Here is a 14522-nt window from a genome sequence, read left to right on the forward strand (position 1 = left end):
CCCCCCAAAATTATTATTGGGGAGGGGGCCGCGTGGCCCCCCTCCCATGCCACTTCTGGGCCCGGGGACCCCATCCCCTGGGGCCTGGCCACCTCGTTGGGGACCGTGGGGGAGCCCCAATGCCCCCATGGTCACTGCCGGCTCCCCGCGTCCTGCGGGAGCCGGCATTGCTTTTCCACATGGGCATGTGGAAAAGCAATCTGCTTTGCTTAATTGAAGCGAGAGCAGGTTTTCCTGCTCTCGCTTCAATAAAGCAAAGCAGTTTGCAATGACAGGGCGGGAGCTCCCGCCCTGTCATTGCAAACAGCAGTATCCCGGGGTGGGCACCCCAGGACACTGCAGGAGCCGGCCCTGGGGGGTGGCGGTCCCCAGGGCCATCACTGTCTCCAGGAGGGGGGACGCGCTGCCCCCCTCCCACTTAATGCAAAGCCCCGGGGGTGGTGGTCCCCGGGGCTCAGGGGTCCGTAACGGACCCCCTAATTTGACTAATTAGTGCCCTGGGGAGGTGGCGGTCCCAAGGGCGTGTGGGGGGGCTCGAGCCCCCCACACAGGTTTTTTTTTTTTAAAAGCCCCGGATGTGGCGGTCCCCAGGGCTGCGGGGGGCTGTGTGCCCCCTGCAATCAATTAATGAAAGTCCCGGGGTGGCGGGCCCCGGGGCTTGGGGGGGCCTTAGGGCCCCAACACATTTAAAAATTTGCCCCGGGGATGGTGGTCCCCAGGGCTGCAGGGAGGCTGTGTGCCCCCTGCAAATCATTAATCAAGCCCTGGGAAGGTGGAGGTCACCAGGGCAGTGTGGGGGGGATTGGGCCCCCCCACACTTTTTTTTCTCTGCCCCCAGGACCTGGCCCACCCGGGGCTAAATATTAACGAAGCGCGGAAGTCCGCGCTTTGTTTTTTAAAAAATTTCAGACGAAATTCGCGCTGGGTGCGCGAATCTCGCCGATTTGTTTTTAAAAAAAAATATTTTTGTGGCCCTGGGGGTCCTTGTGGGACCCCCTGAGCAGGCCTAGGGGGTAAGGGTGTTTCTACCCTGCCCCCTTTTCTTGTTTTTTGCATTTCTTTTTCTATTTTCTTGTGCCTCGGTTCAACCGAGGAACAAGATGGCTACCAACACTTCCTGGTTTGGAGTGTTGACAGCCAATTAGCATGAAGCTCGTGATCAGGAGGTGCGCGGATCCTCTGCGGCCATAGATATCACTATCTTTATTTCTTAATTTCTCAAAAACTACTGAACGGATTGACACCATTTTTTAAAAGGTCACTTTCTGAGCCAAGCAGTACCTTTTTGCCACATTTGGTGTAATTCCGTTCCGCAGTTTTTGCTATAACCGTGTCTAAAGTTTCCTATGGGAAATTGATTTTTTTAATTACTCAGGAACTACTGAACGGATTTACACCATTTATAAAAAAGGTCTATTTCTGAACCAAGGGCTACCTTTTTCCAAAATTTGGTGTAATTCCGTTCAGCAGTTTGGGCTGTAGCCTGTTCCAAAATTTCCTATGGGAAATAACATGGAGAAAACACGTTTTGGGACCCCCCCTTTTTTCTCAGCTCTTGCTTGACGAATCACCCCGAAACTTTCAGGATAGGAGCTGACCGGAGTGCCCACCAGTTTTGAAAATTTCACGAAAATTCGTCATCCGGCGCCACAGTTATTTGGAAAAGAATGTTACGATTTTCCTATGGTAACTAGGTCCTAACTATAACTACCTACTGGTGGCCTCCAGTAGGTAATATATATATATATTCTCGCACTCACACACACATACACATATACACCACACACACACACTCTCTCACTTTCTCTTTCTCTCTCTCTCTCTCCCTCCCTTCCCCTCTCTCCCATGGTAGGCTGTGGTGGGCCTGTTAGTAGGGCATTGGCTACTATTGCATCCTCTTCTGACCTCTTGGGGTTTTCATTTCCGAGTGGTTCTTGTGATATGATATGATATTGTACAATGATGTATGGTAAGATATGGTATGTGTGCAAAAGAATAACGTATTACCTATGTGATAAATACAGACACATATTTGCAGTTGATGAACCAAATTATTTAAACTCAAAGAACCACACATGTACAATTGTTAGCATTTTTATGTAAGTTTGAAACTTTTTGATTTTGAAATTAAATACTCTTTCTTGTTTCTTTCAGGTCTCCAAAATATTATGAATACTTTGGGGGCAAATATACAAAAGAGATGTCCAGCACTAGATGACAAAATGGCAAAAATCTCAACAGCAATCATGTACTTTCCTTTTGTGCTGAGATACGCTGGAATGAATGACAACCAGACACTGACAAACACTAGCATGCTAAATGTGATGAACCTAGTCTAGTTGAAGCTGTCAGGTAGTTTTCTGGCTAGGAATGAGATCAAGAAACTCGCACTAGCTAAGAGTCCCATGAAGGCCAACATGCTGTAGAACCATCCAATGGATCCCTCATTGCATTCCATAATTATCTCTTGCATGGCAGGGTTAGTGCTAAGTTCTGGAAAAGGAGGGGACACTGTCACCCACGCCACACCAATAGTCACTGGAATTAATGTGCAGGCCAGAACAAAAGTGTAGGCAATCTTTGGGCCTAAGAACTTCTTGAGTTTGCTTTTGGGCTTGGTGGCCTTAAAGACAATCACCACAGTGATGGTTTTAGCAAGCACACAAGAAACACATAGGGAGAAGATGACTCCGAAGATTATTTGCCGGAACATGCAGGTTACTTCCATAGGGCGGCCAATGAAATTCGTGGCACAGAGGAAGCACAACATGAGCGAGATAAGCAGTAGGTAACTGATGCCACGATTGTTAGCTTTCACCACTGGAGTGTCCCGATACCAAACAAAGATTCCAAAGACACAGAAGGCATTTAGGAAGAAGAAAATAGACAGCAATACTAATATTAAACCAAGGGCTTCTTCATAGGATAGGAAGCTAATATATTTTGGCATACATCTGTCTCTAAAGTCATTGGACCAGTGATCATCAGAACACTTCATGCAGTCTTCAGAATCTAGGAAAGACATTAGAAACTTCGGTCAGATGATCATCAATACATGAAAAACAATGTAGTGTTATGGATGTCCTAATGATTATCAAAAACATAAACACAATATTCAAGACATAGTATGCAGTTACTTTTTTGGCAGTTATTGACTGTGCAGTTATAATTACATCATATTCCCCTAAGGATCGGTGTTTTTGAATTCTTTATTTACTTTGGCAAAATTGTCCAAAACCTTTCTAAAGTTCACTTTATCAATATTGACTGGATTCTGAAGAAATTTGTGAATACTTCAAAGGGGGTTAAAAAGTGGTGGGAGGGAAGATTCCAAAAGTCCTGAACACTCTGCTATTTTCTGTTACAGCTGAAGGTGAATGTATTTTCACTAACTTGAATGTGGTGAAGCGGTATAGTATAAATTGTTGATAATGTTTGGTTTTGTAAAAATCTCTTTCACCCTTTTTTTTGCAAAAATGCAAAGTTCTAAGGGTAAAACTATGTCAGAAAATATAAGAATATCGGGACAGTTGGGGAGCCATGATGGATCTGCCAAGCAAGTCAATGAAATTGACAAATCTAGGAATTTGTTTGGATAAAAGAAAATATATCCATGTTGCCCTATGCAGGTTCACTCATTCTATTCATGATAGACCACAATGTTGAAGTCCAAGTAGAATGTAATTTTCACCAGAACCCTAGTTTTCCATATTTATTTTCTGGCAGTTATCTCCTGAAAGGTTTTTTTCAAACAGCAACCAAACAGTAAGTGAAATACTGGCCTATACTCCTTAAACATTTTCTATATTTCAATTGAAATATGTGTTTTCATATCAAACATTTATTTCATATATGTTGTGATGTAATAAGGAATGTCATAAAACTTACTTTTCAGATGTCATTGCCAATGTCATTTGGAATGTCACTAATTATGTCATATATAAGGCCACGAGCAATGCATTTTGGGGAAAGTTGTGGTTTGCAAAGCATAACCTAACTGGCAAATTTCAGGGCTTTTTATATTTTGTTGGGAAACAGTAGTCCTGATTTAAACTTTTGAGTACATTTGGTACTTTTTCGGTATTCAAAAACTGCTCTTTTGTAGTAACTTACACTTTTATAGGAAGTCAAGGACCACGCATGGACAACCAATGGTACTGAAACACTCTCCTTTAGAAAGTAATGGAGGTTGGGATTTGAAATCAAACCTCATAAGAAATAATGTTACATTAAATTACATTATTAAACAAATATACATTAATATTAAAAATATTTTAAAATAGTATATTTTCATTATGGGCATATAAAATATGTAATAACCTATTTGATTTTTAATGCAAAATAAGTAATTAAAATGTTACAATTAAATAATCAATATGTGCTATTTTTAAATTTTTTAATACTCATTTAATATTTATTTATATATTTAACTATTTGCAAGATTTAATTTAATTTAACATTATTTTGTACTAGGTTTATTTTAAGACCCTACCTTCATTATTTTCTATGGGAGGGTCTTTTAGTACCACTGGGTGGTCATGTGTAGTGCTGGACTTACTACAAAAGTGCAGTTTGTGACTATCGAAAAATAGTAAATTTACTAAAAAGCATAAGTTACTTTTGTGAATCTGACCAATTACATTAAGTTTATATTAGTGAATTTCAGTGTTTTTTTTATACATATAATAATTCCTTCTGAGCAAAGGTAACTAAAATGCACCGTTACCAAAGTTTTTTCAATTAATTATTAAAGATGTTTATGCTATGCTGCATCCAGCACCCATGCTGGTCTGATATAGCATTCAGAGCCTTCATCCATGTACAGCCAGTCCCTGCAACAGTCCCCTTTCCATGTCTCTCATTTGGTATATCCTTCACCTAAGTACTTTGGGCTCCGTGTGCAGGGTCTGTCTGACCCGCAGCCATGCTCTTCTTCACGCCTGCGTCACAGTGCCCACTGCCCACAGCCTTCTATATGCGCAGCAGGATCTGTGTTACCCTTGCACCACTTGTCCCAATGCACACAACCTCCTGACATGCACAGTGGGCACAGGTCATTGCCAGCCCAAATACCACCAGGCACTCTGTGCATGGCCTTTTGCTGTGTGGAGTGGGCCTGACCTCTGCCCAGACCTACGCCATGATCCCATCATGGGGTCCTGTGTCCTCAGCCATCGGGCATCTGCAGCAGGCTCTGGGACGAGGCCCTGCACCAGTCTTTGTCCCAACTACAAATGTCCTTCAGACATGAACAGCAATCACCAACCACAGGGCCTTTCTGCAGCAGGGCCCCTTATGAGGTACTGAAGCATGGATCCTGCTGCACACTTCTTTTTCCTTCGCATAGTGGGCTTTAGATTCAGGGCGTGGCCTATGTCCCACCAATCCAACTGTGCTGGGCCTACGGCCCACCACAGCAACCTCTGAGCTGAGTGGGTGAGGGCTCAGGGCGACATGTGGTGAATGTGGGTGTAATGTGGAAGACCATGCGCATATAAAGCTCAAGTAGTTATAGCATTAAGGTTATTAGAAATTCACAGGAATTCCTTTGGTTTACTAAAAATGTTGGCATCGTTTGGAGAATCTGCATGCAATGTGGCACTCACTCAGTTTATCCATCGTGTTTTGATATTACAACATTTTACCCAGCATACAAAATGCTGCCTTTTTTGCAGCAAAAAGGTGCCGAATTGAATAACACCGAACATAGGATAAAAGCAAGACTTTATTATTGGGTGTCAATATGTCCATAATTTCTGAGACATGTGTGTTTGATAAAGGTGGTTGGTGGGCTTCAAAGTATTAAAACCTTTGTGTATTTTTAGTTAGTTTTGCCAACATGAAATTGGCGAGTCTGAATTTGGCGAGTCTGAATTTTTAGCGAGACTTTTTTTCTCGTCCTTCCCACTCCTTTTTCTTTTCAGGCCTTCTCCTGTCTCACCTACCTGTTCTCCCATCAAAACATCTACCATCATGCACAAACACACTTACCACCAGGCGTTCATTCAATCAACTTCACATGCCAATACACTGTGCATCCTATCTTGCCACAGAACCAAAATATACGTGAAGAAAATAACTGCTCAAGGATAAATAAAGACAAACTCAAAAGTGTATGACAGAGAAAGAAGTATGTGAAAGAGTACGGGTGAAATAGAAGCTAAAGAAAATTTAGAAAACGTATAGAAAAAGACGTTTTTTTAAATTAAAGTACTTCTCCCACAGCCAACTTGTTGGCCCAGAAACTCAACCATCATCAGACGTCTGCACAAGCAACATGCAACACATATGTGCACTCACTAATATGCAGTCACACACACAAAAAAGAAGTAAAACAATGAAAGGAAATGATACAGGAACAGAAAAACACAGTTACGAGTATAAAACACAAACTGAAAAGTATGGATTACAGAAAAGTTGGATGTGATAAAGTAAAGCAAGCAGTTGGTAGTGAGGAGTGAATGAGAAGGGGGTCACCTAAAAAGCAAAACAATAAAACCAAGACAGACCAAAACAACAAATCCCAACGGTATTATCAAAGTGAGCTTAAAAACCTGACCTACACACGACTAATCGGAAAAATGGTGGGTGTCTTAGTGCATGCCACCATTTACCTATATCACAAGTGTGTAAGACTGTAACTCCAGTTCTGATCTTCTTTTACCTGTGTCAGGCGAATGCACATCATATTGATGATGTAGAAGTGGATTTGTATGAGGTGATTAGCCGGGTTTGTTGTGTGTAAGAATACAGCCTTGGCTTGCTATGTCTCAAAATAGCCTTGCAGAGACTACACTTAGCAAATGTATATTCCCAAGACCCATGTGGCTAAGATAGAAACATACAATAGGCCTACTATAAGGAATCTGGTAGGTGTTTGCCACAGCCTCAAGACTCATGATGGGACCAGGTTCCTCTTTGTCAAACCTACTATCAGCTTCCACCTTGTTTACTGCTGTTGAGGTTAGACTGTCACAAGGATCGCAAATTCCAGATGGTAGAGGAGGTTCCAGCAGAAGGAGCAACAGTAGTTGCGGACATAACACTAGTTTGAGCTTCTGATGCCTTAAGATGGACCTAGGCAGGATCCATGACTTCAGTCACAACACTAAGGGTCCAATTACGATGTGGGTCGGAAAACCTCTGTCCGCTAGTCAGAAGCTTTCCGATCGCGGTCGGAGGCATTCCGACCCGCACGGTTGGTTTGTGGTCCGACCACCTGATTACGATGTTGGCAATCGGAACATAAACCGGCCGGTCATTCCGACTCAGTTCTGACTGGCTCACGGAGTCTTCCAGCCAGTCGGAACCACACTGTAAACCCCTATGGACAGCGTTTCCACTGTCGGGATTACAATATCCCACAGCCTTTCCGTGCAGGCCTTTCCAACATGGACAGATGTCATAAAGCGGCTTGGGTGCCCCTAGCAGGGCCCCTTCATCCTGCGGCCTACAGTTGGTGGTTGAGGTAGTACCCAGGGTACCCCCCTGTAAAACCCTGCACTGTGTGGTGGGCACCATGGGGTCCCTGCCACAGGGTGCAGGGTTTTACACACACACACATTTCTCTATAGGAGCCTGTTTTATAGCCAGTTTACAGCCGTGACACAAGCTCTCATAGAGAAAAGTGAGTATGCGACCAAACAGTCTTCGGTCACATCATAATCAGGCAGTCTGAACCCCCGACCTGAGGTAGGTCGGTCCCGAGTTCGAGATGGTGTAGGTTGGAGGCAACTCCGACCGACATCACAATAAGCCCCTTAGAATGCACAAAATATAATACAAATAAAATCTGAAAAATAATAATGGAAAAAAATCTAAACAGTGGCATATATACTAGGGGTGGGCGTAACTCACATAATTCAGTGTAGCAGAATCATGCAGAATTACTTGGAAACTCAGCAAGATTACACATAATTGAGAAGGGTGATTGTACTCCCAGCATTTAATGACATTTCGTTAAGCAAAAAAGCCCCATTGCTTCTAAAATAGGCACAAGAATGCATTTTGCGCTAAGAAATTGTTCTTGAGTAGCAATCTATACAGTAATTTCTGGAATATATTGTTTTGATAAAGGTGTTTGGTGGGCTTTGAAGTGTTAAAACGTTTGCGTATCTTGTTGGTTGATTTTGGAAGCACAAAACGTGTGAGGTTGAATTTTTAATAAGATCTGATTTGTTAATGAAGAGATTGAAATAGATTTTCTTATCGTTCCAAGTCCTTCTACTCCCATGCCCTCTACTTCCACTACCTGCTCTCCCCTTAAATCACCCACCATCCTGTGCAAGCACACCCATCACCAGGTATTCACTCAAGCAACTTCATATTCCAATCCACTGAACATTATATCATGCCACAGAACCAAAAAAGAAGTGAAGAAAAATCACTACTCATGGATAAATAAGCACAAACTCAAATGTGCCCAGTAAAGAAAAGTAAGTATGAAAAACTATGGAAAAAAGAATTAAAAGAAAAGATAGAGAGGTATTGAGAAATAAGGTATTTTATTAAAGCACTTCTGCCACAACTAACTTGGTGTGCCAAGATACCCACCATCATATGCATGGATGACTACCATCATACGTAAAATTCAAACAGTGGCAAAAATACATATTTGGTCACCATCAAAAGACAGCCACACTGCTTCTACCATATACATGACAAAATCATAAATATGCCAAAACACTCTCCTTTAAATGCCTGCACACCCACCATTAGGCACCCATCTTCAGACTATCACTCTCCACCATTATATGGCCTCAGAGCCATAGTTATACACCCACAAGCTAAGCATCAGAAAGTCACAATTCACTAGCTTATAGACCTTCATAGTCAACAATATATGCCCACACCCTTCATCAAATGACCAGTCTGCCACCATCAGACAATAGGCACACATGAACAAAGAGTTGCACACAGCGTCATGCATCCCTAGACTGACCATCAAACACTCACCATCACGCACTCACACAAAAACCATCCTATGACCGCACAAAAACAATTACACAGTCATGCAGCTTATATCACATGTGCACACACCCTCCATATTATTAACTCTGGGCATAAAACTCCGCTCTGCTCGTGAAGTTTGCAGATTTTTTGGCAACTCCGCGCTCCACGTAGAATGCTGAGTTGCAGGAAACTCCGCACTCCGCAACAGAGCAGAGTTGTTTTGCGTTTGCATGCCTAAAATGAGTTTTCGCGAATGCAGAAGCAACTTAATGGGTGCATGCGATTGCCGATAAGTTTTCCCATCCATTCGCAAATGTCACAAGATTTGCTTGGTGGCCGCATGGTCCCGTGAGAGTTTGCGATCGCGAACACGTCATTCAGCCTCCCCATGTGGCCAGGGGCCATTTTGTAAAGTCTGTGTCCATATAGGCCTGCTTGAGTTCATTGTTTTCCAGGCTTCCTGATTGTTGTTGTTGTGAGTGACCATGTGGCTGGTGGAAATTTTGTGGTGGTGGTAGTTAGTGTGCTTGCTTTTGCCATATACCTGCATGTCTTCTTTCCTTTGTTCCTCTTGGCTTATTGCTTCTTGTTGTGGTAGCCTGGCCATTAGGCTGGCGGCTATTTTGTGAAAGCAGCCAGTGCGCTTTGCCATAGGCCTGCATTGTCTGTCTTCCCTTTCTTGTTGTTGTGGCCTGGCCATGTGGCTGGCGGTCATTTTGTGAAGGGGCAGCCAGTGTGCTTCTGCATTAGGCCTGCATCTCCTTTGTTCCTCTTGGCTTATTGCTTCTATCCATTGTCAGCTGCAGCTCCCTGAATGCTGAATTCCACGTGATGCACAATGCCAAACCGGGCCCGTTTGTATTTTTGTTGTTGTTGTTCTTCTTCTTTCCTATCCTTCACAAATGACTACACTGTATTGTTATGTTTTTTTGATAACTGAGGTAATACATTTAATAATATTAATAACACTAACAAGTGTGACCACACACTAAGTTATATATCATATTTGTTTGTTTGTGCTAACCACAACAATGAATGTCACGTTTCACTGATGTTCTTCTTGCTTCTTTGCTTTAACGTGCACAAAAGGGGAAAAGACGACATCACCCATTGTACTGCCAGACAGAAGTCCTGCTGCGCACGACATCACATGATGTGTGACCACAGACATCTCTTCAACTTGTGCCACTGTGTGCTGCTGACATCTTCAAGATGGCTCCAAAGGAAGGTAGCAGGTCCAATATTATGAAAGTTGACTGTGAAAAGAAGGCACTGCCACTTACCATGACCGGTATTTCACCCAAGACCTTTTTTGGGAAACCAAAAATTGCACCTGCAGCAGCGGTGTCCAGGGAGCAAGCTGGGAGCAGCACCCCCGCATTAGTGGACCCACCCCACCAACCTTGGCCCGAGCCCTTGTCTGTCGCAGAGGCAGCCAGTCTAATCACAGGTCACACGACGACGAGCAGTGACGTTGAAAATGACTTATCGCAAAGTAGTACCTAATCAATGCAGGAAACTCAGATAAGTGGGCAACAACAGCCGCAACCAACCCCAATAGTAGTTGTTCCTCTCAAAGTAGGGGCAGTTCGGGAGATCAAGCTTCCTGCAGAGGAATAAGAAGAGCAAGTCACTCTTTCAGAAGATCCATTGCCTTCCCGATCCCCAGCAAGGAAAAGGAGGGTTAGTCCATCAACTTCCTTCTTCTACAAGCCCCCCTTCTGATGATCTAGACGCCACTTGGAAGCCACCTCAGTTTGAGAGTGAGACATGCCACAAGACAAGGCTAGGGAAAAGGAAGGTTGCAGAAAGAATTACAGTTATGGAGGTAGAAGTAGAAGAGGAAGATGATGATGACGAGCCAGTCATCATGAACGTTAGTCCCGCCCCAGTGGAGACCGACATTACCCCATCTCAAATTGCTGTGAGGGATGTGGCAAGGATACCACCAACACAGATAACACCAACTCCAGCTTCCATATTTGCATTTGCAAAGGCCCAGCAGTGACCTACATCCAGCACAATCACTGCAGTAGAAGTAGGTACTGCAAAGAATCAAACTCCACGCCCACCTACCAGTTCATCTGGCATTGAAAGTAGGACCAGCAGCTCCAGAAGGTCAGCTCCCCAGTTTGGGACTTCTTTTTGGTTAGCAGGAAGGAGATGAACATTGCGATATGCTCCATTTGTGGACAAGGTGTTAGATGGGGTAAGCTTGGCACAAACTATGGTACCAGAGGCCAAACAACGCATCTGAAAAAGCACCACTCGATCCAGTGGGAGGCACACTTTAGCGGACAAAAAATGGCACCCATTGTTGTTAGTGGGATGAAGAAGTAGAAGATCTGATCATGGTGGAAGGTGAACAAGAGGGAGACATTTTCTCTGGCACACAATGTATCCCTGTCCCCAGCAGTACAGTGGTACCATCCAGATCTGCATCAGCAACATCGCAGTGGTACAAGAGTAAGGCTGAGACACTAAGGGGTCCCTGGCAAGAGAGTACGGCAACAAAATGTGTGTTGAGCCTAACATCAATAAGATGTCACCCGCATCAGTGGCACCAGAAAACAAAAAAATCCAGGCTACCAATGTCAGCATGTTTAGGTCAGAGGGGCAGTACAATGCGAATCTGGCTAAAATATTAGCGCTGGACCTTCTCCCTTTTTCTTTTGTGGAAGGGGTAGGTTTTCTAGAATTTGTGACAACCATCTGCCCAAAATGGAAGGTTCCCAGCCGGTCCTATTTTGCCAGAGTTGCTGTTCCAGCACTACATCACGACGTGCTGGAATTGCTTGGACAAGCGTTGCAGCAGAGTGCTGTTCACACTATAAGGGGGTGTCTGCAATGTACGCAGGTGTGGAGGATAAAAAAAGAAGCATATGAGTTGGTGTAGAGCTTAAACCTTTGCTTATATGAAAATACAAGGGTGCAAAGAGGCATTGTGTCATCCAACCATTAAATTTCTGCCACAATTCTGGATCCACGGTACAAAGCAGTACTGACCACTAACACATTGATTCCTTTTTCAGAGGTGGATGTTGCCAAGTACAAAACTTGAAAAGCTGCGGAAGCAAGTCACCTAGAAAAAGAATGGCTGGGAATTAGAGGCCCGCAACTCCAGCCCACAACAAGTACTGCTGGGCAGAGGGCGTCAAGTTCAACTTCAGAGTCTGAGAGCAGTGCGTTTGGCTCACAATTGTCAAAACCGCCAACAACACCAAGAACAACATCAACAACAGCAAGAACAGGATCATCAGCCCCAGTAAAATCGGCACAGGAATGGTATGTATGGCAAGGGCTTGGTCGGTCCAGTGCTAAGGCAAAAGAGGCCGAGCAAAGCGGAGCACCCCAGAGCATTAAGCAAATGGTCCAGGCCTATCTGGATGACCCAACAGAGGTCTACATTGATTAAAACCCATTGCTGCACTGGTATGGCAAAAGGGGCAAATGGCCAGTGCTCAGCAGGCTGGCGATAAACTATCTGGCTTGCCGTGTCGCAAGTGTCTCTTCTGAACCTGTTTTCAGTGCTGCTGGTGCCCCTGTAACAGCAAAAAGGAACAGTCTCTTGCCCGAAAATGTGGAGCGGTTAACCATGATCAAAATGAATCAGCACTTCATACCACCGGATTCCACCACACCTGAAGTAGCACAGCAGAAAGATGATCACAACGACTTAAGTCATAGAAGTACTAGTAGTGTGTTAGATGACCTACTTCTGGGTGAACCACCAGAGTTTGAGGACAAGCTTTACTACCCTAAAAACTAGGCTTTCAACTTGTTACCTTCTTTAGTTTCTTCCTTATATTTGTGTGTGTCTCTGTCTTTCTGGTTTGAATCACAACAAAGCCATCACCACCGTCTAACTCTTTTATTGCCGGATTGGAGTTGCAACTGTGTGCAGTCAGTAAAGAATTAAGTCCACTCCTCCGAGTCCTGCTCCATCCTGACTCGCCCTAAATCCATTTACCTCAAGCCAGACAATGGATGGAGAATAGTAGTACAAAAAATGTGTGCCTGCATCGTCTAGTCCCTCCAAAGAAAGAACATGACTATAGCTATCATCCTTTCCGAGCCAAGAGGGACTGCCCCTTAAGAACAGGTAATGATGATGGCATGCATTGGACGCTGACTCTGTGATTGGTGTTTCTGTTGTTGTTGTTGTTCATGAAGTTTACTAGTATTTAACCTTCTACACACAAGAAAGGGACTCAAGTCAATGTTTCCCTTCTTGTTGTTTAATAACAAAATTGTACTTCTATTGCAGGCCGCTCCATTGCGTTTTTGAATATGGTTAGAATCTGGACTCACTAGGTACACTACAGAGTTGGACACCTCCATGATGATGACCATACTATACTCGTCACAGTCAGTCAGTAGGATCGGAGCTGATTGATGGAACAACTCGGGGCGTTTCATGAAGTGGCCTAAAAAGGTAAACAATAACCACAGCAGACCTACATGTCTGTGTAGTGGTGGAGGTGAGTATAGTGGTATGACTGACAGCATTGCATTGATTCAGTTACTTAATTTGGAAAATGCTATGTTGCTGTATATGTGTGCTCTGCCTGGCTCAAAAAAATCTAAGCTAAGTTGAGGTTGGGTGGGCGCCGTGGGCCTGCTCTGTCCTGTTGTTGTTGTAGATTAATACTGGAAACAGAGTAGACCTGATTTAGCCATGCCACCTCTGAAAGTGACCTTGTTGCACTCCTGCATAATTTATGCATTTTCTAACTTTACCTTTCTCCTTGATTTTTCAATATCCCTTTTCTTTTTCCATCTACACTTACAGGCTGGCCTTTACCCTGTGCTATACTGGGAAAAGCAACTCACACTTACCTTATCAATCCACATCCGCCAGGCAGGCAGTGGCACCCAAAATTGACGGGCGGAGCGTCCATTGAAGGAAGGACCTAGGGGAATGCCTAGATGCAACTCCCAATTTGACCATAACATAGTATCTTTTATAGTATTGTCTTCTTTTATTTCATTTGATTCAAATCATTTTTTCTCTTCAATATCATTTTATGACTGTGTGTGTTGTTGTTTATTATGTTTGCTTTTATATTTGACCCCTTCAGCTATTTTTGATTTTTCTTTGCTAGCTTTAAAAGGAAGCCCGGTACAACAGAACGTATAATGTCTGGGGGCAGACAGGCAAGGCAATAAATAATAATTAATAATATACTGGTGGCCTGGCCTGTACCTAGTACTACTCATCATTAACCATCAAGTCATCATCATGCATGCATTTCCTTTTTCTTCCTTAACAGATTTATGATGGTGGTCGTCTGCCAAGATTGTGTGTTGTCCATGTGTAGTGTTTGTCTTTGTCAAACCTTCCTCTTAAAAACCCCTTCCCAACCATTCATCAAACTCTAACCCTCTTCCCCAGGGCTGTGTGATTTATTGAGGTGTGACTAAATTAAATTAATTTACACCAATAATTGATCACACACTTGCTGGGGCGGATGTGGTGAAAGCAACACTAACTCAAAGCTGGGCGAGGATCTTCTCTTTCTGCTCGCCCGCCCATGCTCAGTATTTGCAAGTTAATTTTTTTTTACAGA

At 43.6% G+C, this 14522-nt stretch overlaps 1 pseudogene; it reads right to left on the bottom strand.

Moving 5' to 3' along the window:
* Nucleotides 1-2095: 2095 nt before the first annotated feature.
* Nucleotides 2096-14522, bottom strand: part of LOC146811609 (vomeronasal type-2 receptor 26-like) — a 42052-nt pseudogene continuing 29625 nt past the window's right edge.

Source organism: Triturus cristatus, chromosome 7, assembly GCF_964204655.1.
Source record: "Triturus cristatus chromosome 7, aTriCri1.1, whole genome shotgun sequence".
Lineage (NCBI taxonomy): Eukaryota > Metazoa > Chordata > Amphibia > Caudata > Salamandridae > Triturus > Triturus cristatus.